The sequence below is a fragment of the Geospiza fortis genome, unplaced genomic scaffold (genome assembly GCF_000277835.1).
Source record: "Geospiza fortis unplaced genomic scaffold, GeoFor_1.0 scaffold111, whole genome shotgun sequence".
Classification (NCBI taxonomy): domain Eukaryota; kingdom Metazoa; phylum Chordata; class Aves; order Passeriformes; family Thraupidae; genus Geospiza; species Geospiza fortis.
Window position 1 is genome coordinate 2,158,381 of NW_005054321.1, and position 13,452 is coordinate 2,171,832.

General features: G+C 38.7%; 1 non-coding gene across 1 annotated transcript; it reads left to right on the forward strand.

The window, feature by feature from the left end:
* Window positions 1-13,080: 13,080 nt before the first annotated feature.
* Window positions 13,081-13,188, forward strand: LOC115947843. Its single transcript, XR_004081686.1, has one exon. It is a non-coding gene; the product is annotated as a U6 spliceosomal RNA (small nuclear RNA).
* Window positions 13,189-13,452: the final 264 nt, after the last annotated feature.

The following is a 13,452-nucleotide window of genomic DNA, read 5'->3' on the forward strand; positions in this document are numbered from 1 at the left end:
ACAAGTAAAGGAAAACAAGAAATTTATTCACTACTTTCCACTGGCAAGCAGGGGTTCAGCCATCTCCAGGGGAGCAGGTCCCCATCACATGCAATGGTGGCTTGGGAAGACAAACATCATCACATGGAATGTCCCCCCACCTTCCTACTTTTTCTCCCCAGCTTTGTATCCTGAGCATGATGTCCTACAGTCCGGAAGATCCCTTTGGTCACTTTGAGTCACTTGTCCTGGCTGTGTCTCCTCCCAGCCTGTCAGGCACACTGTATTGGGTTGGCATGCCCAGGTTTTGGTAGCAGGAGGGCTACAGTGGGTGGCTTCTGTGAGAAGTTGCTGGAAGCTTCCTTCGTGTCTGACAGAGGTAATCCCAGCTGGCTCAAAGGTGGACCTGCTGCTGGCCAAGCCTGGGTTGACTGGAAATGGTGGTAATGCCTCTGTGATGACATATTTAGGAAGAAAAAAAAACCTATTTCCTCCTAAACCATGGCAAGTGTCAACCCTTTGTCCAGCACAAATCCAAAACACAGACCCATAGCAGCCACTGTGAAGAAAGTTAACTCTGCCTCAGCCAAAACCAGCACAGGTTCTAAGGGAGAATACTGTACTGCAGTTTTAAAAACAGAAAGTGAAGTTACTTCATTTAGAGAAATAGGTCCTCCAGTTTCATTTTTCAGATATACAACATTAAAAACTCTAAGCATCAGCTATACTGTGTTATGAAATAAAAGTGTTCCTTGAGGTCTGGACTGCTGTCTTGTTTTGAGAAGAAATATTCTTCATTTTCGCAGCCTGGCATGTCAGTGTTGTATTGGATACAAGCATTCAGAAGAAAAATCACCAAATATGCACTTAGAAAAAAGATGGCAAATAATCATACAAAAATAGGAAGTACAGTTCAATTGTCTATGCAGAATCAAACCCACTTATTACTCTTCCATCACCTCTTAAGTAATTATTGAAAAAGCTTTATGTTTTCTCTTAAAACAATGCATTTTAAAATTAGATAACTGTTACTTGGGAGATTTAACTGAAATTCCCCTTAACAAAATACACTGTTTCTATAGGTATTTTTATTAACATAATGTGGTGTTTGGTTGGGCTGTTTCTATTTAAAAGAATTCTTCAGATATATACAAAGACATTGCTGTGAACTATGGTATGAATGAGAAAGGTCATGCTACCACTGCCAGGTCTTCAGATTTCATAACACTTCTGAGCACTTCACCTGGTAAGAACATTGTGTGGAGGGTCAGCTGAGAGCCTACTTGACTTTCTTTGAAAACACAGCATCTTTAAAGTTTGATACAAGTGACCAGGGTGAAACTTGCATGCTAGATTACATGAAAACTTTTCCTATGTGTAAAATAAATGCTTCTGGTTTTGTTTGTTTCTTCATTTGTGCTTCCATTGTGCTTCTTCTTTTTCACTTTAGATAGAAATGATGAAGAAAAATATAGATTTCTGTTTAGACCAACTGTTTTATGTAGTTGAACAGTCAGACAAACAAAAAAGTTATTCAGGGCATCCTAAACAGTCCTTTCACATCTGTTCCTTCAACTATTTGCAATTGTGTCTATTCTTTATTTTGTAGATTCTTTCTAATCTTCACTACTTCAGAATTATCGGGGTCAGCTTGAGAGTTAGAATTCTTTTTCTCATGTTGTAAAATTTCATTTGGAAAAGCCAAGGGAAACTGCAACAATATACTCAGGAATTATTGATGATGAAGGGAAAACTAAAATTTGATTTCCTTACATCTGCTTCTAATAACTTTTCTAAAAATTATATTAGTGGATCAATGTTGAGTTTTCATTTCTTTTCAGATAGTAGGATCTGCATGTATACTTTGCGTCTTTCTCCCTTCTAACCATGGTTTCACTGTCTCCATTATGCCTATCTCTCTGCTATAAAATTATTTTTTTACAAGACGTTTTTTGCTGAATATTCTACGGTAATCTGTGCTAAATTAATCTTTAGTTGGAACACAGAAAAAATTACATTGTGAAAGTCCTACTTGTATCCAAGTGCCACTATGATGTGAATTGTTTCAGGATGGAGCCCAAGCTGAGTGCTCTTTCCATGTTGCAGATCAAATGGACATGTTTTACAGCAACACAATGAGTCAATTTTTTTGGAGCTGTTTTGAAGTCTCCATTCCATCTCATTCAATTTTCAGCTGCCTCCACTTGTTTAGCCTCTTATCAGCTTACATATATCACAAGGATAAGACACTCCTTTAGCCAAGTTAATTACATTGTCTTCATCCCATGCAATCATGAGCAGGCCTGGTTATTTTAATCATCTTCACGCCTACTTTCTTATACACACTTTGCTTCCACAGTAGCCATTCTATAATGTGTGAGCTGGACCCTTGCCTAGAAGTAAGCCGATCCCTGCATTACCCTGAAATGTTCTCATTGCATTTGCTTCTAATTGGGTAATGTGCTGCCCTGTTTTCATATGTTTTTCGTTCCTTGCTATCAAACATTCCATGCTTTTTTCATGACATGATTTATATGACTTCCTTGTCACCTACATTCCTGCCAATTCTCCCAGAGATTCATCTCTAAATTGTTCTGTTTCTTCCAAAGTCTCACCCTCATACTGGTGCTAATTGAATATTTGCATACCCTGTTCCTTCTGTCTGGAACTCCCAGCCCTTTTAACTCACTGGATGTCCTTTGCCAAACACTTTTAAAAGTCAGGCTGAAACTTTCCCCTTTGAATATTGCTTTTTGTGTTGCATATGTAATCCCTTTCAAATTGTTCGGAGCCCAGAAATGTTTCCACATTCAAGTGATCAGAAGTGAGAGATAACAGCAGGGTTTCAGGCCAAATCAGATACAGAATGATCTGTGAACCTGTCATTTCCTTGTAGAATTATACAACAGTGACAATCTCATGATGATTATGTCACATACCCTGACAAAAAATCAGGATGTCCTCCTTGTAAAAACAAATCCAGGAGGTCCTTCATATTCCTGAGCAGGTACAGGCCTGCTACATTTACATGCAGCAATATATTGGATAGCTTAGAGTTGTTGGAAACTGAAAGTCTGCAGTTTAGCAGCAGATAGAAATTGTTCAGTATCTGGTTTCAAAGCAGTAAGTTCAAGAACTAAATTTCATGTAAGTGTTGCATGAATAGCAAGAAGTTAACAGAAAATCCTTCCAATAAGTCAAAGGATACAGCCTGATCTGATCACCTCCCTCTCTTTCATCATGTTTTCAGCTCCTTCTGTTCCTCTCTAAATCTTGCCGTGTCTTGCCACAGAATTTAGGTCTTGTCAATCTACCAGTGTTGTGCCAATACATAAATGACATTATCAACTTAACATCAGAAGCTGCTATTAACATATCAGTGTAATCTTCAAGATAGAATCAGTTTAAAAAGATGATCAGTATAATACCTGTCTGTCAAATTTTGAAAATAAGCCATGGTTGTGGGTTTTTTCACTATATTAATCCTACACCAGTACTTCTGCTAATTTGATTTCCTAGTTTAGTCTCCACTAGAGTTGCATTGGAGAAATACTGAATTTCTGGGAGCTTTAAACAATAAACAGTGTTTGTGCTTACCAACTAGAAGGATTTAGTAAATAAATGGCATAAATATATTGTTATGAATGGGAATTACTTATGCAAGGTTTTTCAGAATTCGAAGAAAAACTTTGCTGGAATGCAATAGCACATTAAAAGTGTAACAAGAGATCAGCTGGGCAGTAAGCACAAGGATTGGCTTCTAATTACCTAGAGATTTCATTGTTGGTCAGGCTCCCTTCATAACTACTGCAGAGGGGACAGAAATCTATTGAAGTGACATACAAGGGTCTAAATTACCTGCCACACTGGCATATGCCAGAGGTATGCTTGTAAGTAGCTGGATTTACACTAACATTTGACAGATTTCTTTACTGTAAAATTTAATAAACAGAAAGGGATGTTATTCTTAGATGCTCTTCTTCATTGCAAAAATCTTATTGAAGTGATAACTATTGTTTGCTTTACAGTTTTGTCTTTCACAAGTTTATTTCACCTCCTGAAGCTTCTTCTTTTCATTCCTCATTGTACTTGAGAAGAAGTTTGTGCCTTCCAACATTTCCTAAGAGGGAGATGTGCCCTGAACCTTTCAGAAGTATAACCACCTGCCAATCCTGCAGGATGCAGAAGCACCAATGCAGCAGCAGCTGTCTCGTTCTCTGTCAAGGAATTAGAGAAAATAAAGTCAACTTTATATTCAGATGCTGAAGTTAGAGTCAGGAAAAGAGGATGTTAATGGTGTAGATATGTAAATATTGAAGTGAATATTTTATTTGAAAAGGCAGATAGTACAGACTGTTTCATGCACATTTATTACCCTATTTCCAATCTGTTGATTGTGTCTCTTGTGTGATTTTGGAAGGTTGAAGTAAGTTTTAGGTTATGAGTTCAGTTCTTTGCACTAGATTTGAGAAAATAAATCTTTAAATAAATCAGTGCAAGTCCAAACTAGCGCAGTTTATTTTAGTGTGCTCAGTTTAGCCTTCCCAGGATGTGACAGTGCATGAGTGCCTTGCTGGGAGGGATGAGTTGTTGTGGCTGCACAGGAGCTCAGGGCCACAGCCATGGCTCAGAAGCAGAGCATCCTCTGGGAACTGCCGTGGTCAATTTGACTTACACTGCACATGTATTCTGGAGCTTTCACTTCAGGCACAGAAAACATTTTCAGGCAGCGAATAACCTACAGCATAGAATGGAATAAAAGAATGAGAAGTTTCATTTTGCAGCTCTAAAACAAAAAAATCTTCACCTTAGTGAGTTCTTAGTTGGGTCACAGCTGGAACAGAAATTCAGTGCCCAGTATTGGATAATCTGATCTTAAGGTTCCAAATAAATGCAGAAAGGAATTACAACTGGTCTCTACTCACAAAGAGCTACCGAGCACACACAACACATATTTCTATTGTAGTTGCTTACAGGTTTCAGTCTGGCCTCCTATTTAAGGTTTTACATGGTTTTAAATGCTTGCTGCAAAGTCAGATCTTTGAGAAAGACATATGACTGGCAGAGAATAAATATTTTACATGGAATAATTACCTATTGCCTGAAGTCTTTGGCATGGTATCCAGCAAGAAAAAAAAAAACATTTTAATACATGCCAACCACACCTACAAAAGATAAGTACCGTCACAAATCATACTCACTCATTCCAAGATTATCATTTGATAACCAGTCCAAATTGCTGTTGAGATAATAGCACGTCTTTTGATGTTACTGGCAAAGTGCAGGTAAAAATATTTCTGTGTTTGGCTTTCACCATTAGACCTAAGATTTTACAAAACCTAACAACAAAACAAGAGCCAAAGCATAAGAGGAAGAATACTTTCTCATAGTAAATTAGATGCACTTCAGCATACTTTGGGAAAAAAATGCCACCTAGTAGAAATAGACTATTAAGTGAAAAGTGTATAAACACAATTTATTTTACTGGGCAAACTTTAGAAATATTTGGTACAATCTATTTAGTTTAAGCCTAATTTTCTTAGAGGCTTTTGGAAAATACTTGCAGCAAATATAATAGGTTCTCCCAACAATGAGAGAAACTAAGTAACTTCAATCGGAAAAAATGCAAACTGACTGTATCTTTGTGGCAGATTTCCTTCACACCTCAAGTCCCCCTCCATTCCAATGCTGCCTCTCTAGCATCCCAGGAAGCTTTAATCAATGTCAGGTTTACATCAGTACAGAGCAGAATCTCTGGTTTATCAGTTTAAAACAATGAGATCCTTTATGCAGGGAGATTGTGACTCACTGCCTTGTTTGTCCTAGCTAATGAGAACTAACAGCACTCTCTGTAATGGATGTGCCATGGATATTACTGTGGGAACGTGCCTTCAGGAAGAGATCCAACTATCTTCCACTGTTTAGTCAAAGAGGATTGTTATTAAAATAATTTTGGAAACTCATGTACAAGATGTACTTGAATTGTACAGTGAATAAGTTAATGATTGTTCCAACTTATCATAGCTGTTCTGCACATATGTTCAACATGCAGCTTGTTGGCATTTTGGTGCTGTGTATGTGTGTGGGGAGAGGGGTGTGAGCAGACCTAGTCTGCTGACTCATCTTGATAGATGGATTGGGTTTTATCATCACTGAATCAGAGAAACACTGCATGGTTCTCCAAGTTGAAATAGCTTGAGGGAAAAGAATAAACATCCTGCATCAGACCTTACAGTAAATCAGACCAAGCAAAGGCTCAATTCAAGTGACTGGAAGCTTGTTCAGGATTTCTGCCAAGGTTTGTTACACCATAAATGAAAATCCACAAACTAGGAGATGAAAATCTTTTAAAGGCCCTTGATTGCATATTTGCTGTGTGGAAAACTCTCAGGGACAGCTCATCTCCTGGTATTTCTGTTCCCCTGCTAGGGAGGCAGAGATCCAGAGCATGTAGACTTGACCATTTCCGGCAGGAGCAGAGTGTTTAATAAACCATCTGTGAGGAGAACATCTTTGTAAGGTTCCTGAACAGTGAAGTGTTATAAATGAAACTATTTACACAAGCAACAACAGCAACAGATATTTGAATACCTTCTTCATTGTAATAATTTCTTATACATTTCCTTTTAAGAAGGGCTGTGATCCTGATTTTGTGTTTACTGTGTTTGCTGTGATTACTGATTCATCCAGTGCATACAATCACTGAGAAGCAGCATGTGCTTGTGACCAAGTGAAGACATGCATTTCAGTTTATTTCACATGATGAAATTTTGTTGGAAAGGTCAGGACTGTGAAGTATTTAGTAGGAAAGAAACAGATAAGATAAAGCATAAAAGGTAGCAAGTCTGCTTTTCAGTAATTCATAACACATCATGTCCCAGTCATGCATGTTGTATAATGTGTGTATGTTCTCCTGCATGCACTATAAATTTTGTATCTATGTAAAAATATTTGTTTATGTCCTATTGGCTGGTGGGGGGCGGACCTGAAACCCATCCCTCACCTTAGCTAATAAGAAAAGTTTTTAAACATGTTCCTTTAAATCATCAAAATTTAATTTAAATCAAATCAATTTAATAAAAAGTTTTTAAACATGTTCCTTTAAGCTGTTTTTAAACAGCTTCCTTTATATCTCAGGTGAGAACTGCAGCATTGAAATGCACCCACCATGAACCATGCCAGGGGCTCTTGTTGCAGAAATGAGCAGGTGTAACTGATCAGAGATTCAGTGAAGGACTGACAAGCAAGTGTTATAGACTGGTTTGAAAATGCAATTTTCATTTAAAAACTGCAGTAAATGTGAAGAAAAAGAAGAGAAATTGAACTCATAAGTGGAAAATATTGAATTTTCAACCAGAATGCAAATGTTTGCATTCTGAAAATCAGCTGAAGCACTGGCTGAGGTCTTCAAATTTCCATTCATCTCTTCTGGCTTAACTCTTAAGCTAGAGCACACTTCCTCTGATACAACAAGGAATTTGTTTCTCCAACAAAAACATCAACATTTTCCATTTAAAAAATTGCAAAAACTATGAAGGGTACTTTAAGCATAACCCAAAAGCAAGAAATTTTGATTATTGAGAACTAAAAGGGCATTAGATGCTTATTGGACCTTTCAGGTGAGACACAGAATGGGAACATAATGGAGAAATTGGATGTCTGCAGTATCTTTCTACTGTGCACATCCACTAAAAGGGCATTAGATGCTTATTGGACCTTTCGGGTGAGACACAGAATGGGAACATAATGGAGAAATTGGATGTCTGCAGTATCTTTCTACTGTGCTCATCCACTACAAGGCTGAGTGCAGTCTGGCAGTAACATCTGTGTTGTTACTTAGGCTGTCTTAAAACCCAGATGCTAAGACCATTTGATTTCCTCAATGCACTAGGCATAATAGAGACATAATCAGTCCCTGGTCTGTGCCCAGCTTCATGAAAATTGAGCACTATGTATCTGTGCAATTTTTTGCAAACTACCTTTCTTTTGTATTATTATAACCTGGAAAGCTGATATCTAAGAATAGACAATCACATGCAGCTATAATTAAACAGGATTATGAATATTAAATAAATTACTGAGACTTTCAAAAAAATTTATGGACAATGTTGTTCAGAAAACTGAAAAGAAAAAGGAACTTTTCATCTAGTGTGGCAATGAATTAGAAAAAAATCCTTAAAAAGAGATCCCACAATCTACATGATATTACCATCAATAGAAATCTTTCTGATACTACTATTCACTATCTCATATGTCCCTTATTTCTCCCAGCAGAGAACCAGAAAACTTAATCTCTGAACTGGACTGACCTGGCATGCTGCACTGGAAGAAACCTGTATTCCTGAAGAAGGGCAGCTAGGAAAGTCTTGGGAGCAGGGCTGAGGGAGGTCACCTTGCTGTGGCTGCCTTTGCACTACAGAACACTCAGTAAACCAGGTAACCTTTGGAACAAGAGGAGCATTGACACACGTTTGGGGGCCTTGTGCAGGACAAAGATGTAATCAGCCATTAAACATTTATAACTAGTATTAATAAGCCATTAAAAGGATAGGAAAACCTACATTGCTGTTCTACTTCTTTACACCTATTATCCTGTGAAATCTCAATGCATTTGGGTTGGGAATATGTGCTTGTTAACTTTACATTTATCACAGGCACATCATAGGTAATCCTAATACCAATGGCAACCGCATTACTTGGCAGCTGCTTTTTGGAAGCAGTTCAGCCTGTAGGCCCATGGCAAAGATGAACACTTGGTCAGTGGGTTGTCCAAAAAGGCAATGTCTATTAAAGTAGGTTTAGCACTGTCTTGTCCAGAGTGACACATCACACACAAAGCTCCTTGTCAGTTGGAAACACAGACAGAATAAACTCATAACTTTCTGGCAGAGAGTATGTAGACATTCTGGTTTTCCCAACCTCCCTTTCCCCTTGGTAAGCAATGTATTATCCTCATTGGAAATGTAAGGCATACTGAGACACATCCTCAATATCCGTGTGGGTGAAGAGGCAAAGTTTTACACATGCTCCTGAAAAAAGTGCTGTTGAGCATTTGGAGAGTACTCCAATATCCTTCTTGGTTTTGAAAGTACTTATTTTCTCTACATATTTCAAAACCCAGTGCTCTAGATCCATAGAGGCATGTAGTGCTTGCACAGAATGAGAGATAATTCGCTCTTAAACACAGGACAGGTTACACAACCAAAATCATCCTTTGCATACTTGTAGTCGAATGAAAGTTTGGCATTAAAGGAGTCTAGAAATGAAATCCCCTATGTAATTCAACCAAGCTTTGGTATTCTTCTGAGAATTTAATGTTATAATACATTTGACCTCAGTAAATATTAAATGTCTGCCTGAATATCACTTGCCACATTCTGACTAAATCTCCACAATAGCCTCCCTGCACTGTTTGGTAGCAAGAAGGGACCCGGATGAACTGACAGCCTTAAAGTGTTTGTTGTTACCATAGAAGCTTCTGGACAGTCATTTACAGTGCCACTACAATTATTTCATAATGCTAATGCAGCTATGAGTTTGATATGAAATTGCATTTAAATTAAAATAATTCTCTTTCAGTTCAGCTCTCATGTAAGAAGTACCTGAGCCTCTTGATTCAATCACCTCACTATGTCAGATTGCCTAGAGCTCATGATCAAACTGCTCTAACTCCCTTTTTTAAAGGTCATGTAAACATGTGTACTTTGTGAATTAGATTCCTTATTCACAAAACTTCCTAGTTAAGTTCCTTACCTATCCCTCAATTGCAAGCTAGCATCTGACAGCAGAATATTGACTTTTGAACTGTGGTCAAAGACATGACTAAACAAAGAAATAACTGCCCCCTGCAATGTAGAGAACACAGATAAAGGGAAGTGAAGCTACCTTTTTTTCTAAATGGTCCTAAATTTGTAGGTCAACTAACTCACTTTTTAACATGGCTGTTCCATTATTTTATTTGGGGATTTTTATACTGTGTTTTCATAGGGGTGATATCTGCTGAAGAACAATATGGAGATATCTAGGGACCCATGGATGGGTTTTATTGAAGATGATACTGTAATTAAGGACTGCTTGAGTGTCCTTTCTAACAAGGTATGCTAAAACAACAACAAAAAAATTGAAATAATGAATGCCACTTTTAAGCCATTTCCATCAAAGACTGAATGAAACACACCAAACAGTTCACTATTTCAATAATAATAACAGAGCAAGTATTTCTGATTCTGGCATTTCAGTTCACCTATGAATAATAGTTTCAGTGCTGATTTTCATAATTCTGAAAATAAAGTTATTACATTTGTGGTCTTGTTAGATCTTTTCTTATAAATAGTGACTAATTATCTGTGTACAATTATTCTGACCCTTATCACCTTAGTTCATCCCATAGGTCTGTGCAGAGCAGTACCTTATCTCTGACTGGGATTCATGATGGAAAAAAAAATCAGCAGAGTGTCAGCTTTCCCCAGACATCTACTTGTAGTATCCTGGAAATATCTAGTCTGAAATAATCCTGATCTCACTGTTTAGAACTTTTCTGCTGTACCAGACCTGAAATCTGACGATGGTAAGACCCAGAAGGTCACCAGATTTGTGTAACAGTTAGATTTTGCAGCCAATGAAATCTCAACTTCTGTGTTCGCCTCTAGGTTTTCAGCCTCTAGGTTGCAGATTTTCAAAGACCAGGAGAACAAAAACGTCTTTCAAGAATGTGAAAATCTGAGATGAAAACACACACACAAACAAACTAACTAACTACAAAGCAACAAGTCACCCACATCTGTTGTCATGCCTGGTAAACCACAAGATACAAGAAAAGCTGTGGGATTGTCTAGGGCAGGCAGTTATTCAGGGTACTTTGATGCTTACCACAGGCAGTGCGTTTTCCAGGTGCATCACCCTACGGACAAACCCTGCTGTGGGAAGATCCACAGTTCTTGTTAGACCTCAAGACTTCTCAAACTGCATGAACTTACAGCACTGTTAGAAAGAAAAAGAGAAGTTTCTTGGTACAGTGTGTTTTGCTGAGTGCCATGACAGGCTGTAACGATGAGGAAAAGGTAGACAGTAAAACATTTCTAGGGGGCTGATAAAGAACCAGCATACATGTAAATACATCATTCTTATCAATAAACCACTCCCTGCAGACTCTCCTGGAATGCTTACCAAAGATAAGGCATACAGCTACCTCATGGGTAGCTGTGAGATGAACCAGCACTCCCACCCTTAGGTCAGAACAAGAGCTGAGTTTTAGCCACTCATCTGCCTTGAGGTCCCACTGTGGTCTTGATACCTACATTTCTTCCTTTCAGAAATAAATGAATGGCAATATTGGCCAGGAGATTTCTTTAAAAAATAAAGATCAAAGGGAATTAAACCTAACAATTAGTGCATCTGAGTAGTTAATATCTTCTGCTAAAATCGAATATTACAAACCTTGTTCTTATCTGAAAAGTTTAAAAAAATTAGTCAAGAAGGTCTTTGGACCACTAGAGTAAAATTTCTTTACCAAGTCTTGAGAAAGAAAGGATAATCCAAGGAATTGCTGACTTGCCAAAGCAATCATAGCATTTAAAGAAAATGGCCCAGGAAATGATATATCAGTTATTCTAATTCTAATCTTAGGAAAAAAACATTAGAAAGCTGGACAAAGTCAGCACTCTATCAACAGGGAATTATGAGCTAAAAATAAAGTTATATCATTCAACGTAGTTTCAGAGAAAGTAGTGCTTGTCAAATTATCTTATTTAGATTTCTCTTTTATAAGATTATAGGGCTGGTTGACAAAGGTAGCTGTGTTGTTACAGTCTAATCAAATTTCACTGCGGCATTTGACATACTGCACATGACATTGTGTTTTAAAATCCTGCATTATATGTAATTAATAGAGCACAGATTAAATGATTTAAAAGCCACTTGACTGATAGCACTCAAAATGTATGCATTAATGGAAAGGCATTAATTATGTGGGCCATTACTAATAAGACACTGCAAGGCTCTTGGTCCTAAGCTATTTTAACCTTTATTTGAAAATAATCTGAATTGTGGGCACAGTATGAAGGGGACAAAACATTGATGCTAGGGAAACAGTCAGGAGTCAGCTGTCGGAGCGTGCTGAATCTCTCAGATAGGTGGCCTGAATTCAGCACAAGTTTGACCACACTGAGGTGCTGTGAATGGGAAGCACAAGCCTGTTGTAGAGTGGAGCTGCCAGCCCATACCCCTAGCGAAAATACTCTATGCATCTTTGGAAGAGTGAAAAACTCATCCAAAATGGATGCAGAGGAGAAACCCAGTCTTTGACGTTAGGCAAAGCTTTAACAGGGAGCCAAAGTGGTGCCAGAGTAAGCCCTGGAGAAGTGAGTGAAGAGGAATAGAGCTGAAGAGATTATTTGTATCCTGTAGGATACCCTATAGGGATTTTTATCCTATAGAGGATCGAGGGGCTAGAGCAGCTGTGGGGAGAGGAAGTTAGAGAGGGGGCAGTGGGATGGGGAGGTGGGCACTCCTGAACATAGCTCCTGGTGTTGGCCCACTCCTTTGCATAACCTCAAGCCTATTTCCCATCCTGCAAGTGTCTGACCATGGCTATTCACACCCAGCACCCTTCCCATACCACACTCAGCCTCTCACCCTGCAGCAGCTGGAACAGACTAGAGGGCTGGCAGCCACTACTGGGCCATCAGCTTTCCCCTCTCTAAGGACCCCCTAGGGAAAACAAATAATATAGGTCCTGTGGCTAGAGATTAAATGGTACTAGTGGTCATTTCTGGCTTCAGAATCCATGAATCACCCCTTGCTGCCTGGGTGGGCTTTCCTCCTTGGTTAAAGGTCTACCAGAAAAAAAAATAGAGCTGATTTCTAATCTCTTAGCAGAACTCAAATGGCCTTGTAGGTCAGATCAGTCTGGTTAACTTTGTGTTTCTTTGCCTGTTCAAATGGTATTTGGTGTTTTCCAGAGAAAAAGGACTGAATCAGTAAAATGATATAGGAACATGTTGCAAATGTGCATGCAACATGTCCTTTTTTAACAGCTATTTACAATGGCCAGTATCTCTGTGGTTGAGCTCTCCACAGCATTGAAAGTAATGATAGTATTGAATATTTCACTTTGGTAGCACATACACAAAAATTGGAACAATACAGAGAAGATTAGCATGGCTCCTTGGCACGGATGACACGCAGATTCACGAAGAGTGACAAAATATTTTTGAGCCAACAGTATGCCCAGCAGGACTAGGAAAGTGATTGTCCCTCTGTACTGGGCAGTGATGAGGCCACACCTTGAGTCCTGCGTCCAATTTTGGGCTACTCACTACAAGAAGAACACTGAGATGTTGGAACAAGACCAGGAAGGGCAACAGAGCTGGGGAAGGGTCTGGAGCACAAGCCTGATGAGGAGCAGCTGAGGGAGCTGGGGGTGTTTAGCCTGGAGAAAAGGAGGCTCACAGGACACCTTATCTCTCTCTGCAA